This window comes from Hippopotamus amphibius, chromosome 16 (assembly GCF_030028045.1).
Source record: "Hippopotamus amphibius kiboko isolate mHipAmp2 chromosome 16, mHipAmp2.hap2, whole genome shotgun sequence".
Classification (NCBI taxonomy): domain Eukaryota; kingdom Metazoa; phylum Chordata; class Mammalia; order Artiodactyla; family Hippopotamidae; genus Hippopotamus; species Hippopotamus amphibius.
The window spans coordinates 24,207,029-24,219,345 of NC_080201.1; positions in this window are offsets into that span (position 1 = coordinate 24,207,029).

Here is a 12,317-nt window from a genome sequence, read left to right on the forward strand (position 1 = left end):
GAAGCATACAAAGGGAGGATGCTAACTTTAATTCAATATTAATAAATACAGCCTAAAAATATGTCAACATAAATGCTTGCTTTAACATGAATCACTTTATTTTTAATGCTGTGGTCAAGAGCCCATGCTGGAGACCGATTATGAACCTGAGTGACTACAGAACTTATTTTCCCTCCTTGGATGCAAATGTAATGTAAATCAGAAAGTGACTTTTAGGAATACAGCAAGAAAACCATATTTATTCAGGAGGATGAGGAGAGAATTCATGAAAGGAGGAACAGTTAGGGCAAGCTGAGCCAGGCACCTGCAGATCCCTTGTCTATTCCATATTCACCTACTTCTTCTTACATGAGCTGATGTTTGAAAGCACAAGGATGGATTAAAAATAAAATGAGGACTAGTTCCTTGGTATTATTATCCAGATGAGTTGACAAAGCAAAAACAATTTTCCATGGAAAGAGTAGGAAAAATAGGATTATTTTGTAGAGACCAATGTGCCTTTTATTTTCAAATTTGGAGAAACAGAAATGGAGGGGAGGCATTTGCTAGGTACTAAACTATTCATGAATAAAGCCAATACCTTTCAATTTTCCCATCTAGGAACTTGACAGATGTGGTCAGAAGCCAATAAGTAGTGCTCCTTTCTGAACGTGAAGCATCAAATTAAATGTGAGCCCCTGGCCCTTCAATAATAGAATATTAACATCCGACTCAGACTTACAAAAACTGATCCGTTGTCATACCTGACCTCACTGTGTAATGCAGCTCATATGTTATGGACACAGATTAGGCTCTGAAGTTTTTATTTTGAGAATCTTATGTGATCAATCCAATGGTCCCCTTATACACGTCATTTCTACAAACTCATCTTCCCTTAACTAATATTTACTGAAAATGAGTTTTGAACTTTTCTTGCCTTTTCTAAGGAATTAGATCAATATTCTCTTTCAATGTCACTTGAACAAATTTTCCTTCATACGACAAAATGACTAATCACAAAGAACTCATTTGTAATCTTCTAAAAAATGAATAATTTTCATTATGCTTTTGCTCCAAAAAGTGCTTTTTATAGCCAAAACGGCACATGGTTCCTGTACTATGAAAATTATGTTGGATGATAGTAAAATGCTTGGTTGCAAGTGAGGGTTGATGCCAAGTTACTAGCTAAAATTATGTCAGAATTCCTTATTAATTCCTATATGAGGAATAATATTAGCTGTATTACTTAGGATTCATAGGCCTAGCTGTGCATTATACAATACCTGAAAAATACTTCCCTATGCAAAGCACCATTAAAATTAATGATGCAAGGAAGCAGCCTCATAAAATTATGCACTTATATTCTCATAAAGAGCAATGATAATTGTGATCATGTTTACCAGGCAGTTTCTAGGGTATAACTTAAAATATTGTGTCTGTGGGGGATTTGTTCAGTAGAGGTCTCTATAGCATACCTGATGCAAAACTTCTTGGGTGTATTAATTTTCTTCTTCATAACGTTGTCTCCTCTCTTTAACATGACATACATATGGTCTTATAATAATCTATAAATTCATGAAGTAATTACTCAAAGTAATGTTTGAATCTATTAATGAGCATTTGACTCTTAGTCAAGGAATTATACAGTCATAATACTACAACAGTGGATAAGACACTTAGAGCTCCACCGAGTTTGAAATACTCTCTCTCACATGTATAGGAAAACATTAAATGGGGTTTGAATGACTGTTTCCGTCACTAGTACTATAAGAATTCAAGTCCAGTCTCCTAACACTTACCACATTTGTGATTCTGGAAATGGAGCAGGTAAGTTAATTGGTGTCCATACAAATAGATTTTAGTTTTGAGTTCCTAAAATAGACCTCAATAATTTATATTTGATGGAAATGTGATCTTTTGGAAAGATCTGGAAAGATCTTTTAAGGTCAACCCGCAGGATAAAGTTCAAGTATGAGGGAGGGAGATAGATTAACAAAATCATCTCTCCTGATTACGTTACTTAAAAAACGAAGAAAACAGTACAGTGACAACAAAAATAGTGACTTGCCTACAAAGAAACTATTCCGTTTATTTCATTTGAGATTAGAAGTCATTCTCATGAGGTTCTGACAATCGGTTTTGATTTAAAAAATTCGAATCAGGACACTCTGATGTATAACCTACTGTGTGGCAGGTCACGTATTAGTCAATGGGGATACCAAGAAGAAGTATTTCTTGTCATCAAAGAGCTCACATTCTCATAGTAAACCACGCAGGGCAGTGTTCTTAAAAACCTGACCCACTGTTTCTAAAAACCACATGTCTGTATTTGGCATCATCTTTATAACTGTAGCTTAAAAAGATTTTCAAATTGCTCCAGGTGGATTTTAAATAAGTCTGAATTGTAGCTAAGAAAGTCACTCAGATAAACAACTACTAATTAATATATAGGTAAGTCACAATAAAGTTCTAAACCTTTCTGCACCACATTTGGTTCATAACTAAAAATCATGATATTGGTCATATTATTTTACTGTATTAATATTCAGTCTCTGTATCATAAAAGGAGAGAATCACTAACTCACAGTGTTGTTTATTGACACATCATGAACATCTACCATGGGTCAGGCATCATGCTAGTCCCTAGGATGCAGTGGTGATATAAAACTGGTGTTTCTCTTGACTCATGAAGTGTATACTCTAAAGATTATGCACATAGGGTGCCCCTTGGTAACTGGCAAATATTTTAGACATGATAGGTTTCCTTCCCTTGGTCTGCTGCTTCTTAAAGAGTGAGAGGTTCACCTGAAGAAAAAAAAAATTATATTCTTATGTCTCATTCACCTTGTGGATACCTAGGGGATAACTTTTATTACATATTGTATATGCTAATCTTTTAAAAGCTGTGCCTTGCTCCTTATTCCTTCTGGGTTTTGGAATCATGAAAACTGATTGCTACTGAGTAGATCAGATTTCTAGTATGGGCTTAGAATCAGTGAAAAAATTTGTCATCTACCCTTTCTACATCAGACCAACTGGTCAACCAGAAATATGTTGACCCCTGCATGGGCTTTCTGTAGCTACTCATCTGAAAACAGAGAGGAAGAGACGAGATAAAGAGACCAGGGAGACTGAGTAAAGTCAGGTTGAGGGCAAGAGCATGTGATTCTATTCAACTCTTCATTTATTATCTTACTGTGACATTATGGTCATCAATGTCATCATGTTTTGACCCAGCAGGAGTCCGTCATTGACCCTGATCACCAACTGCCTCTGTCTTTAAAAGTCTAGCTCTTACATTTGCTCCCTAACACAAATATCTAGGAAGAAGAGGCTAAGATAAATTATCTTCACAGGAGACATCAAGTTTCCCATCTTACTTTCAGAATCTAGTCTTCTGATAAAGCACCACATGAGCCTTCTTAGGCAATAGAAGCTGAAGGCACATTCTTCATCCCCAAAACTCTTTGCTGTCTGGGCTCAGAAATCTGTAGTTTTAAAGCGACCTAAGGGATTCTACTAATCAGTTGAGATTTGTCACTTTGTTTTTAATTAAAAAATAATCCCAAGGGAATGATGCTGTGTTTTTTCCACTGGGTAAAGGGTATCTGAGACCTCTTACACATTTTCTCACAACTTTCCATGAATTAAAAATCATTCTAAAACAAAAAGCTAAAAGAACAACAAAACAAAGTTAAAAAATACTCATTTAAAAAAAACAATAACTAATAAAGCAAAAAATATTAAAAATAAAACCTCCTTGTTACTGGTAATTCCTTTGACTAGGCAAGCAACTTAAATGATGACTACAGACAATGTCCAGATTGGACATAAGTTAAACTATTATATGTATACCTATTCATGCTATAATTTTGAAATCCGCCAGTGCTGTTGACATCTCATAGAACTCATTTATTCAAGTCACAGTCTGCTAATAACTATTCAACTCACACTAATGCTACAGAATAAAATTCTAAGAAAAAAAGTATACAATTTATGACCCAGTTTTAGACAGATGGTCTGAATGATTATTCCCAAAAGGTTCAGCACTGTGACAAGATCAATTGCTATAGCAAATATATGTGGCGTTTCACACCTCACGCAACTCTATGGTGCAAAAATGAAGATGGTAAAACCATCTAATACTGAATCTATCCCATACTTGCCCCCATTGAAAATGGATCTCAACATTCAGTGATGTGGGTCTCTTCCCTGAATTTGGGAGGATAAAGAGAGCTTAATTAATGGCACAAGAGGTGTGAAAATATTGCTATGTGATGGGAAGCACATGGAGTTTTCAACTGTGCAACCAAAGAATTGGCAAGGATTTTCGTGTTCACTGCCAGCAGTTCTCTTCCTCTGTTCCTCCAGATTTTGCCAGCTGGAAAGCACAGGCTGTGCTGTCTTTCCGCTTTCCCCCGAGCAGTGAAACTGGCTCTGCTGTTAGACACCCATACAAATTCACACAAATAAACCTCGCCTGGGTTTCAAGAAATCAATAATTCAGAGTGTTGAAAATGGTTAAAAGCAACATATAGAACTGAAGGAATAGGAATTTGTTACTAATTTATTTAAGCATCTTTCCCTTGGTGGTTTGCTCACCAGGAAAATAGACCTACCCGTCAGCCCCCCAGAAGAGTTTCATAGTAGCAAGAGTGTTAATTTTCATCAATAGTTTTGCCCATGGCATGTTAACCTTTCTGATGTATTTAACACAGTTGCCTACTCTTTCTTTTTAAAATGTTTTCTCCCCTATAATTAATGACAAAAGATTTCCTAGGAAACTTCTTCTAATTTTATAAACTCTCCCACTCAAACCCTGCCTCCCTCCTTTTCATCCATTCCTCTCTTTCTGTCTGTCTATCTCTGTCTCTTTCATACACACACACACACACACACACACACACACACACACGTTTTAAATTTAGAGAAAAATTGAGAAGATAGTAGAGGGAGTTCCCAATATCTGCCGCTCAAATTCTCCTATGATCAACATCTTGTATTAGTATGGGCACATTTGTTTTAATTAATGAATCAAACATTGGTACACTATCATTAAATACAGCTCATGCTTTTTTTTTCTTTTTCTTTCTTTCTTTCTTTTTTTTTTTCTTTCAGATTTTGTAAGTTTTATATCCTGGAGTCCTATGACCTCTTAAATGATTTTTTAAAACTTGCATACAAGGATCATTCTTTGTGCTGTAAATTTCTATAGGTCTTGATATAAACACTGTACCATGTTATCATCAGTGCAGTATTATAAAATCATTTCACCACACTAACAATCCTGTGCATCACAAATTCAACATCCTCTCCGAACCCCTTGCAACCAGTGATTTGTTTCGTATATCCGAAGTGCCACTTTTTCTTGAATATCATTAAAATGGAATTTAATAGTATGTAGCCTTTACACACTAGCTTCTTCCACAATGGCAATATACAATTAATATTATCCATATCTTGATGTGGCTTGACAGCTCATTACTTTTTATCACTGAATATTGTTCTGTTGTGTAGATGCATCTAAGTTTGTTTACCTATTCACCTATTAAAAGATACCCTATTGCTTCTAGTTTTTGGTGATTAGAGGAAAAGCTGCAACAACATTCACATGCAGATTCTGTGTGGGCATAACTTTTCAAATAAGATGAGCAAAGACCTATGCGTGCGATTGCTGGATTGTATTGAAAACCATGTTAAGTTTTGCAGGAGACTGCCACACTGTGTCCCAGAGTTACTGTGCCATTTTGCATTTCCACCAGCAATGAATGAGAGTTCCCGTCATTCACATCCTCAGCAATTGGTACATCCATTTTTGAAAAATTTTAGTTATTCGAGTAGGTGTGTCATGATATCCCATTGTTTCTTTAATGTGCATTTCTCTAATGAAATATGATGCTGAGCATCTTTTCACATGCTTTTTTTGCCGTATTTATATTTGCTTTGGGGAGGTGTACCTTCAGATTGTTCCAATATTTTAAATCGGGTGTTTATTTTCTTATTGTTGAGTTTTCAGAGCTCATTGCATTCATCAGAGCCCTTAACGTTTTAAACAGGTAGTTTAAATTCCTTCTCTGTTAAATCCAACAACTGTATCACATCTGAGCCTGGTTCTGATGACTGCTTGGTCTCTTCAGATTTTCATCTCTTGCCTTTGGTCTGTCTTTGAATATTTTGTTGTAATTGCAACTGAGGTACATCGCCATTTTGTATTTTTACATTTTTCTGGCTAAGAACTGGGATGAGTATAATATTTTTTGTAACTATAGGTGCCAGAGCCCTCAGCTTCTTCTAATGACATTTGTTGTTGTTTCCCTTGCTTATTCTGGACCGGCTTGTGTACTCTTCCTCAAAGAAAGGTTATGTCTTGCAGCTCTTTCCTCTGCAGTCCACTGTTAATCATTGGATCCCTCTTGTAAATGTAAGCTTCTGGAGATGGGAGCGTTCTCTATTTGTCCAATCAAAGTTCCGTCTTTTAGTGGACCTGCGGCTCAAGACTGTGACCTTAACAAGAATTTCTACATTGGTATAGCTCTTTTCTCCTGACCCATGTTCCCTTCCCTGGCTCGATACTCGCAGTCTATTTTGTTGACTCCTTTATCCCTACTAACGTGTTTTCTTTTCCCTTCTCTTTTCTCTACACAGGAAGAGCTGCAGTGGCTGGAATGGGAAAAGTAGCCCTTTCTCCCTAGTTTGGATAAGGCTGTGGCAAAGTTTTGTTTGTTTGGTTTTTTCCCTTCTGTACATGAAGACTTTGACATAAAGACGGTTATAGATGTATTTCATGATTTATTTTTCCATCTCCCCCCTCCATTCCCCCACCTCCTCACCATAAGAAAGTCAAGAGGGGATCTGAGATCTCCACTGTGAGAAGCTGGGGGGATTCCTAGTGATAAAGGCTATAAAAGTGTGGAAACCCCAAAGCCTGTGGCCCCAGTGGCTTGTTACCCTCAGGCTAGTCCACAGTCAGCCTGCAGAAATTCATCAAAAATTACCATTTAATTTTGCCCACCCATTTATGGCTCCAATGGCTTCTGACCAGGGTAAGCAGACCTCCACTGTGTCTCCCTGCATCCACCTGTCTCTCCAGGTTTCGGTTTGGCAATCTGCCTGCGTAACCTCAGCTCTCTGATGCACGCAAGAAAAGTTGTTGGTTTTCAGTTTGTCCATCTGTTTCTTGCTGTAAGGAGAGCAGTGATAACTTCCAAGTTTTTCACATGTTGAAGCTGAAACTAGAAACATATTCTCTTTTTTTGGCTTTTTTACTTTTCATGTTATATAAGGTAATATTAGATGCACTACATTGTTTCTCTCCTTGGCTGTATCATATCCAATCTAATAAGTTTAACTCTCCTACGATACATATGTCTGTCTCATATCCTTGTTGCATCTTTGGTGCCAGCACAGTTTCTTGCACCTTATACACACTCAAAACAATTTTGAAGGATAAATGAATTATAGACTAAAATAACACTTTTATAAATTTAAAACTAGATTTTAAATTATATATAATGCTGAATATTAAGTGTGGCAGCTGAAACAAAGAGACAATAATGAGAACAAAAATAAAATAAGACAAAACCCAGAGCTTTTCCAGGCTACAAATGGCACAGGCATTTTCCAGAGGTTTTCCAGGCTATAAATTGCCTAAATTCAAGATATATTTACAATCCAACTTTAAAAATGCTTAGTCATTTTTAATCCTTTGATATATGAGCAAAATAAGATATCAAAATTCTGAAAGTGTTTATGGTGACCATTTGTCTTGAAATGGAATCAAGTGTTAGGGACTTCACGGAAGGAAACGTATTTAGGGGTGGTGTTACAGAGGAGAAAGTATATATTCGTAAGTGGCAAAGAAGGGTTTAAAAACTCACAAGGAATATTTCTCAATATAAAGAATAAATGCGATTCTAGGGAATTCTTGGAGAACAGGAAACCTATTAAAAAAAACCTACCATGACAAAGACTATGGTCTGTGATTTTCTCATTAACTTGTCTCAATAACCTTGACTCTAGAAGAATATGTCAGTGAGGTGAGGTTTTTTTCTTGCCCATTCTTTGGTACAGAAGTGAGAAAAAACCTTGGCGATATTTCGAAATAACTTTCAAAGAGATGCGCAGCCTTAATTTAGAGTGAGTTTGAGTTCTATTTATTCAGGTGGGGTGAATGAAACACGGCAGAACCTATGAATCTGTCAAATGTGCACTATGTAAATAACGGTAACTGGTTATTATCAGTGAACCAGTCCCTTGCTCTGATGTTAGCACATGTCTTAAAACTTTTTATCATGGTTAAATAAAATTGAATAACTAAATGTAGCTATGGAAAATTCAAATAGTGTCATCTGAAAACATCCTCACGGCAATGACTTTCTTCACATATAACTTAGACCTAAATTTGTCTAACAGGTAATTAGCTTGTCTAAAGAATTAATCTTTCAAAAGAAATAGTCATATCAAAAATATTACATGTTTTTATAGTATCTTAATATTAAAAACTCGGGGGGGTTGGGGTGGAATTAATTGGAAGATTGAGATTGCCATATGTACATTACTAATAAGAGAAAAATATCAAATTGTACACTTTAAAAAAATAAATAAAAATTCAGGCAAAATTTCATAAAATAGAGCCTTATACAAATTATATATGAAGGGTTCTCAAAGCACATCAGAAATCTCTGCAGTGGGAAGCTGTGGGTCTAAGAATAAACAAAGGTGAATATTCTTCTTCCCTTGACTAAAGTATAAAGATGACTTCTGCTGGATGCAGGGAGTGCCAAAGCCTGCCAAGGCGAATGCAGATATATGAGGCATTGTGAAATTGCACTCATATATTTTTCCATGCCTATGATTATTTGCTGATTTACTGTTGTCAAACTCCGGTGCTCATTCATTTAATCACAGGTCCCTTCACAACATAATTTAAGGTGATCATTCATGAGAATCTGGGGTGTGCCAGGAGCCTCAGGAACCACAGTGAGTGAGTGCTCTTGTGGATTCCTTGAGGAGCAATGAATTTCACTCCTCAAATGGGTCCAAGAAAACGATGGTAGCCATGTGTGCTTGCAGAGTTTCAAACACTGACATACATTCTGGCAGATTGGGTAAGATTTCTTCTCAAGAGACGCCTGGAACTAGAATCAGCAGTCTGGTGAAGCCCAAAGCTACAAAGTTTCTGAGGACCTGCGGCCAGAGCACTGGCAGAAGCTATCCCTTTGCCCACATCAAGTGACTTAAGGCATCAGATTCATCTGCTCCTTACCATGTTTCAAGAGGGATGGAAAATAGATTCTTACTTCCAAAGACAAGCCCCAACTATTTGTGAGATTAAATGAATAAGCAAGCTGTCATCAAAAATATATCAGGCAGAGACCAGAGTTTTGTTTAAGACTTCTTGACCTCATGTTTGTGGTTGGGGAATAACGGTGCTTCTAAAACCTTGGATTGCAGAACATGGCATTTTAGTTGTAATTTTAATAATCCATGGTGCTTAGAAGACTGCATTTTTCTGGTTCCAATCACTTTTATCCAAGGTCCATCCCCTGAACTTTGTCAAAGTCTCATTGTGAGCCACAGAACCAATGATATTCTTGTTCTACCCAGCATTTTTGACAGGTATTTTAAGAATTCTTATTAACTCCTTAGCATCATTTAAGAACAAGTTTGTTTCACAGAATTTAAAACCCATGCGATATTTGGGAGACACTGGATTAGTAAAGTTAAAGTGTTTATACAAGCTGCTCAGAACATTTAATATGATAATATGCTTTTTGAATATCCAAGAGGAAAAGAATAACATATACTGCACATTATTCTGAGATTTGTAGGACCAAGTGTTCAAGCCTTACAACCCAAAGATATTAAGTCACAATTAATTCTCTTCTGCTTAATGAAGCATCAAACAATTAAATGAGATAATAGATGAAAATCACTTAATAAGTGCTCAGTAACTATTAATCATTATTATATGGTAAACCTTGGTATTTTTTGTTTTTCAAAAACATGTTTCATCTTTCTGATTTCACTATACATAAAATAAAATGTATAATTCCTAACTATGGTTTGGTTTCACCCTTCTCTCCAATTCCTTCTGCTCCCCCTCCCTTTCTCCACCCTTCTCTCCAATTCCTTGTGCTTTCTATTTATATGCATTATTTTGAGTCTCTATAATAATCCCAATTCTTCCTGATTTATGGTCTTTTTTCCATTGGAAGCCATGTTATTCTTTTTTTTTCTTTTAGAGAAATAAAAAAACTTTATTTTACATATACAAAATGGTTATTTATTCGTATTATGGAAGTCATAATTTTTTTTATTAAATCTCTGTTATCTTTATTTAAGGTTTGTCTTTATATTTATTGGCATAGAGTTGCTTCACAATGTTGTGTTAGTTTCTACTGTACAGCAAAGTGAATTGGGTATACGTATACATATATCCTCTCTTTTTTGGGTTTCCTTCCCATTTAGGACCCAACAGAGCATTGAGTAGAGTTCCCTGGGCTATACAGTAGGTTCTCATTAGTTATTTATTTTATACATGGTATCAATAGTGTATATATGTCAATCCCCATCTCCCAATTTATTATACACCCCCTTTCCCCTCTTGGTGTCCATACGGTTGTTCTCTACATCTTTGTCTCTATTTCTGTTTTGCCAATGAGATCATCTATACCATTTTTCTAGATTCCACAAAAAACACGTTTCAAAAAGACGCATGCACTCCAATGTTCGTTGCAGCACTATTTACAATAGCCAGGACATGGAAGCAACCTAAATGTCCATCAACAGAGGAATAGATAAAGAAGATGTGGTACATATATACAATGGAATACTACTTAGCCATAAAAAGGAACAAAATTAGGTCATTTGTAGAGAGGTGGACGGACCTAGAGTCTGCCATACCGAGTGAAATGAATCAGAAAGAGAAAAACAAATATCATATATGATTTAGGGTCTTTATAACTGCTGCTTTTTCAGCCAAGAACATCCTATAACCCCACCTCCTCTCTTTGCCTGGTTAATCTCTATTCATACCTCCAATCCCAAATCACAGGGCATCTTCTTAGAGAAGTCTTTCCTAAACCTCAGCACCCAACTGCATGCATCAGGCACTTCTTCAAATCATCGTGCCAGTAACTACTAAGTAAGTAGTTAAGTCTTACATATGTACAATTTCTTACAAGCTTGGCAAGGGAAGACAAAATTGTGTTCTGCTCATCACTATATTTTTACGGCCAACATTTGTTTAATTAATTAATGACTGAAAATAGAGGTAGGTTAACTGGTTAGAAGAAATGATCTAAAATAATTCCAGCCTCTGTTTAGAGAGAGAGAAGCTCATAGACTCTCAGGGCTTGAGGGCTATGAAACCAATATTTCAAACAAACTCTTTATTGATAGGATGGTTTTCTACTGTGACAATATTTGAGACATTTTTGCGTTGTAAGTGTCGCTTTCATTTTAAGTTCACTGAAAATCATCTTGGTTCCCTGTTAGGAACTTTTTTCCAGTGCTTTCAATGTTTGGCACCTTTACAGGCATCTGCCTATGTTTTTTCACTTCTTCTTGTCAGTCTGCAGGGCAATTTTGATATATTCCATACATTTTACTTCTATTAACATTTTTCAAGTGAAATGTCTCCTTATTTGTGATGACTTTGACTTCTCATCTACTCTTTCAATTTTCTTGCACAAATGCTCAGGGAAATCTATATTTTCTAATTGAAAATGAATTTTATCCATTTAGATAAAAAAATTCCTTTCCATATCTTCCAGTGAAAGCACCACATTTCTTTTTGTTCTGCTTTTCAAGATTTTTTTCCCTTGAATCCTTTTGCCAAAAGAAGTATAAAAATTCATTTTATCTTGCTTTAAAATTGACAAAAGATATTCTTAACCTTTCTGAGGTCTGTTTTTGTTGAAATTTACCTGGACAACTTTTTGCATTATATGTTAAAATGATAATGTTTGTCCTTATGTGGGAAATATATCCTAAAAGGTCTCAATCTGATTCACAAACTTTCAGTTTCAGTTTTCCCAAGGGAGTTGACAGTCAGGATCTACATGAGGTATTTGTATACATGAAAATGGGGAAACAGTTGAAAAATTACCTGGAAACCAGATTGTATGGACACAGCCTCAGGCTCCTACAGTCTGTCTCTACTGTACAGACTGGACTGTGCATGTAATTACAGAGAAAGCTTTAATAGTGCTTTACCTTGGCCATATTCACTGGGAAACCTCATTCCCTTGATGATTTCAGTTTCTTAGCATGAAATCATTGCAAGTTCTCCTACTGGCTGTTACTAGTATTGAAAGTTTTTGTAGACAATTATT